The following is a 6,311-nucleotide window of genomic DNA, read 5'->3' as shown; positions in this document are numbered from 1 at the left end:
GCATCTCCTTAATTACCACACCTCATAGCTTATTTTCACTGCTGCTCATATATATAACCCCACTTGGAAATTTATCTGATTGTTATATTTCTTTAAATATTTGCCAAAGTATTCCCACTCTTCTTTTCTATCCAACTCATCCTGATTTCTTATCTTTGCAGTCAACACTGCTAACTCCGCGTATTCCATTAGCTTATTTTGCCAGTCTATTTTTGCGGGACTATTTTTGTCCTTCCACCTTTGGGGATAAATTATTCCGGAAGCTGTTATTGCGTAGAGGAAAAGACTAGGTACTTTCTTGGGTAATTCCCCCTCAACTATACTCAATAAGAACATCGCTGGTTTCTTGGTAAATGAGACCCTTAACATCTTTTTTTAGTTCTGAGTATATCATCTCCCAGTACTCTTTGGCTTCCTTACAGTCCCACCATGTATATAAATGTCACTTCAATCTCTTCACTTTTAAAACAAAATTGTTTTCTTTTTCGTTGGGTTTTTTTTTTACATTTTTTTACAAGTTTACTAGGGGTGAGGTACCATCTATATATCATCTTTTGTAGGTTCACGTTTAGGGTATAGCATGCAGAGAAGTTTATCATTGTTTTCCACAATTTTTCCCAAGAGGCCCTATCTATGTTGTGTTCTAGGTCAATTGCCCATTTGTCGTTTCTTCCTTAGTCTCCCACTCTAATAAGATTTTATAATTTTTTGAAACCAGTTTTTCTTCGTTGCTCAATAAGACTTTTCCGAGTTCTGAGCTTTCCTCAGAGAATCCTCTTTCTTTGTCTTTCCTAAATGTCTAATTTAATTGGAAATACTGGAACCAGGTTTTGATCGAGTTTTGTATGTCTTCTCTCTCTTTAAGTTTGGTTTTCCTTCTTTGAATTCTATAATATATTTATAGGTGCCCCAATCTCCTTTCATGTTGGTCTTCTTTTACTGATAGCACTTCTCAAACAAGCTCTGCATGGGCCTGGATGGGCTTCTGCTGACAAGGCAGGGGTAGAAAACTATGGTCATCTACTAGCTGTGGACTTCATCTACTTTCATCCCTGACCATTACCCATGCTGGCTTGAGCTGATGGAGGCCACATCTGTAGAGCCACAGCTCATTCCTGTGGAAAGAGGTGTATCAGAGCTAGGCTGTAAGCATCTGTCAAGTTGGAAATAGAAGGCAAAAGTCAAGTTTGGGGTGAAGCCAGAAGATCAAGCCAGCCCAAGCAATGAAGAAGCCTTTCTATACCTCCTGCTTAGTAAGGGCCAGTCTGTTTGAGTGGGAGAAGCTAGAAATTTTTAATGCTTAGGAAGTTGCTGTAAGCTGCAGTCCTCCTGGTGGTTCGAAGCACAGGGTCAACCCCTGAATACTCATTCTAAGACACAGAGCATTGAGACATACTGTACACCCTCCAGATGCCCTTTCAATTTGCTAACCTTCCTTCCATAGGTATTCCACCCATCATAATGAGTTAAATTTTGTATTAATAGAACATATTCTCTTCAGTTACTTATACAAACTGCATACATCCTATATTCAACAGATGCCTTTCAAATTTGCATTGATAATGCTCACTTCATCTTCTGCAGGGGATAAATATGTCTTTCCTGTTTCCAGTGGGTCAGAACCCTACTGTTGCTGTATTATGGGATGAACATATTCATTTGCCACATCTGACGTCAGCTGGTAGCTGTTCACATATCTCTAACCATGGTATTTATCTGGATTAAGACCTACTTCCATTTAAAAGTCACAGATTTCTGTATAATTCAATAATGACACATTTCCCCCCAGCCCAATGGAAAATCTATGTGACAAAAACTTTTTAAGATTATAATGCTGCCAGATTAATCTATTCATTCAATAATTCCTCTCTGCTATATTGCTAGAAGAGTTACTTGAGGATTTATGGCTTTGGAAGAAGGGTTTAATATTTATCTGAGGGGCTGAATTGGATGGGGTGGTGGAAACAAGGAATAAAGCTGAATTAACTTGTAGACAGGTGCCTTGATCACACTAAGGAGATCTGCAAAAGTTACCAGGATTATGAATGTGTATTACTTTTTGGATAAGGAATCGGAAGCATAAATCTGATATGCATCAAATGTGCAACAGCATGTGTATTCTGGCTACAATCCTGTGCACACTTTCTTAGAAGTAACACCACTGAAATCAATAGGACTTTGGTAAACATGCACTAGATTAGGCTGCCAAGTGTGGATGCTCACTATCTAGTTAGAATGTTTAGTTGCTGCCTTTCATTTTTTAAAGGTATTATTATTTTTGCAAATATAACAGAAAAAAGAAAGAGAGCTGATAATAAAAATACTCAATCAATCCCAACTTTAACCTATAAATGAATTAGGCATTCCATATGTCCAAATAGATATGCAAATGAGATTGATGATTATAAGATATACATTTAAACACAGAAAAGGCAGTGAGATCTTCAGACTACTGAGTAGTAGATGCTGGCTCTATCTTTCACCCTTTCAGTGCAAGTCTCTTTCCAAATAATGGACTCACAGGATCCACTTTTGTTGTCCATCTGTTAGTCCCCACACCACTGAATTATAACTTTAAAATGTGTGAATATCACAGTTATCAAGGATTTTTCCAAAACAGAAAGAAGACACCATGAGCATGCCCATATCATGTGCCTTTCGGTTCTAAAAGTCACACACACACACGGCAACTAACAAAAATCATAGCTAAAAAGAAAGAAAGAACAGAAATCAGAGAAAGTAGCACAAATTATTGTAGAGAGAATTCATTTGGGCTTCTTTTTCTTCTTCTAGTACTTAAGATAGCTTAGTCAGTAGACCCACAATCTCAGCGTTGTATGTTTGAGCCCCACTTTGGGCAAAAGATTCCTCCACTGCAAAGAGTTGGACTAGATGACCCTCATGGTCACTTCCAACTCTACGATTCTCCTCCTTCTCCACTTCTTTTCCTCTAATGAACTCAAGGAAGCATGAATGTTTCTCCCGCTCCTAACTGTCTCTTCACAACAACCCTTTGGGAGAGGTTAAGCTAAAAGATAGTGACTGGCCCAAAGTCACAAAGTGAAGTTCATGGTTGAGTGAAGCTTTGAACCCTGTTTTACCAGGTCCTCACCCAACACTGTAACCACTACAACCACATCAGCTTTCATGGGCATGATGGAATCAGATAGCTTTCACCAAACACTGAAACACCAGAGAATCCTCATAAGGCAAGATGTCCCTTAATTCTTCTCCCACTCTCATAAACTTGGGCCATAAACTTGGGCCATCCATAAATGATGGAAGATTCAGGACAGACAAAAGAAAGTCTTTCTTCAAACAGCACATGGTCAAGCTGTGGAGTTCACTTTCACAAGGTAGTGATGGTCGCTAACTTGAATGGCTATAAAAGAGTGTTAGAAAAGTTCGTGGAGCATAAGGCAAGCAATAGCTGCTAGCCATGATGTCTATGTCCTGTCTCCACTGTCAGAGGCAATATGCCTCTTAATGCCAGTTGTTGTGAATCACAAGAGGGAAGAGTGCTGTTGCACTCAGAACATTTTTGAGGGCTTCCCACAGGCATCTGGTTAGCCACTGTGAGAAGAGGATGCTGGACTAGAGGGGCTGTTGACTGATAGTGCAAGGCTCCTCTTTTGTTCTTCCTTTTGGTGGCCTTAAGTCTACTAGACCATTGGAGAAATAAGGAAACTATTATGACATTTGCTCTTTGGCCATGTGCTCTGCAATGCTGGGTAGTGTTCATATGACATTCTGCCTCTCTTTCTCTTTTCTCTCTGCCCCCTCTCTCTCCTTGACATATCGTATCCCTTACATCAATCATATATATTGGTGTCAGATCCCTTTGGTTTTTCTTGGATAGCTTCAGGCTGATTTGGTATTCATTTTTCGTAGGATTCCTTTTGATTCTCTCTCCCTCCTCCTCCCCACCACCCTTCTCTCTGACTTTAATTAAGCTCTTGAGCTTTGTGGATTTGGACAATCTTTATTAAAAATAATAAATGGGCACTTTTTTTGGAGGCCCTCCAATTCCACTTGAAGTCTCCCATAGGTTCAGAAAGGAAGCAATTGCATCTGATCAGAATAAAAATGAGTTCTAGAAGGTGCATTTGAGATCAAATATTTCAACCTGCCCTTAACATGCAAAAAGATAATTGAAAAGTATTTGGTTTTTTAAAAAAATTCTCAAAATTATTTGGACAATTAGTTATACAACTTGCATTCACAGTTAACAGTGATTTTCAGAACACTACAAGTGTCGTGTAGTACCTAGAGTTTTAACACACACACACACACACACACACACACACACGAAGAGAATATTGACATTTTTGTTTAGCCAGTTCTCATGCATATTTCTGCAGAAGCAAGCCCCATTGAATCTGAAGGAACTTAGTCCCAAGAAAGGATTACATTTGGCTTTGTTCCAGTTGCTCAAAGTTCAAATGTCCTACCGGAGGACTGAAACCAGGTCAGGGTTGTCCCAAGAATTATGTCCCCCTCAAGATGCTGATCTACAGAGGTGACCATCCTAAGATTGCGACTGGGCTTGCTTCTTCTGCCAATGGTGCTGAGGGCATCCAGTGCAGCTGGCTTAAATGCATCACTGTCCAGCCAGGCATGAAAGTGAACAGTGGCCAGCCAACCAGCAAGGCACGAACCAGCCATAAGGGCCTCTGAATGGCCCATTTAAACTTCAGGTCTTGGCAGGCAGTCATACCCAGACCCGCCAGCCAAGTAAATTACCAGCTAGCCAGCTAGCAACATAAGTTCTGACCGCCCAGGGAGGATGGCTAGAAGCAAGGGGGGTTGCAACCATCACCCATCTGGGAAAGGGTGAGTGGCCATTGGTGCACTCCAGCTCCAGTCAGCCCCATTCAACATGGCCAATGGTCAGGGCTGAAGGGAATAGGATTCCAACATCATCTGGAGTGCCACAGGGACAGGGCCTCCATCCCTGGTTTTCATTTTGAATTGAAACAAAGCCAGATGATGTAATCCTGTGCACATTTATTTCTGATTGCCTTTAGAATTAGGGAGATTTTTTTGAAGGCACCAGACTGCATTGAGCCAAAGACTTCACTGAAAATCTGGGTTTTGAGCAAGGATTGGAAGAGAGACTAAGAAAGAGCATGTGGTAGATCCCCACCCCCTCCATAACCTAGAGAACAATTCTGAATGTGTGTGTGTTTGAATGTATAGTGGTACCTCGGTTTAAGAACAGCCCTGTTTACGAATAGTTTGGTTTACGAACTCTGCAAAACTGGAAGTAGTGTCCCAGTTTGCGAACTTTACTTCGGTCTAAGAATGGAACCCGAACGGTGGAAGGGCACCGGTGGTGGGAGGCCTCATTAGGGAAAGCATGCCTCGGTTTAAGAACGGTTTTGATTTAAGAACGGACTTCCAGAACGGATTAAGTTCATAAACTGAGGTACCACTGTATGCATTATTCTTTTAGGATAAAAATAGGCAATGAACCAAAAAAAAATTTAGAGCTTGGAAGCTTTGACATTAGTATCTGGATCACATTTTGCTTGTCCATGAAAAGTGGCTGGGGATTTTGAAGTGTTGCACCCAGGTCAGTGCTCTCCTGAAAATACTGAAATCTTGACCCTTTGTTCTTATTAAATGGCTTTTAAAATAGCATTTGTGGAGTGTAGAGAGCACTCCAAGAATCTTGAGTCATTAATGCATAGTGCAATGCAGCCATGAGTGTTCCCTGAGAACTGATTCATTGCTGCCGAACAAAGGCCTACATCAGAAGGGTCTTCCCCCTTTGTGACACCAATCTCCCTTCAGATGAAAAAGGACCTACAGTGGTACCTCGGGTTACAGACGCTTCAGGTTACAGACTCCACTAACCCAGAAATAGTACTTCAGGTTAAGAACTTTGCTTCACGATGAGAACAGAAATCGTGTGGCGGCGGTACGGCAGCAGCGGCAGCGGAAGGCCCCATTAGCTAAAATGCTACCTCAGGTTAAGAACGGACCTCCAGAACGAATTAAGTTCTTAACCCGAGGTACCACTGTACATGTCTATATACAGTGATGCACAGGTGTTTATTTTGGCACATGAACCCTATATGTCACCCCATAAATTGGCTAATTAGCAAAATAATCTATAGTCTTATGCTCGAACATGGAATTCTGATTATGAGTAGGTGGCAAAGCGGGGAATGCTCACCAACCTGCCCCAACACCCTATTTGCATTGCCCCTATTTTCCACTGCTGGCCTTTCTACATATAATGAGAAGGTCTGAAGGGGAATTGTAAGCATGTTCTGCAGAATGTACTAAAAATCCTTCCCTGATCC

This window comes from Podarcis cretensis (genome assembly GCF_951804945.1).
Source record: "Podarcis cretensis genome assembly, chromosome: Z".
NCBI lineage: Eukaryota > Metazoa > Chordata > Lepidosauria > Squamata > Lacertidae > Podarcis > Podarcis cretensis.
Note: the sequence above shows the minus strand (reverse complement) of the source record.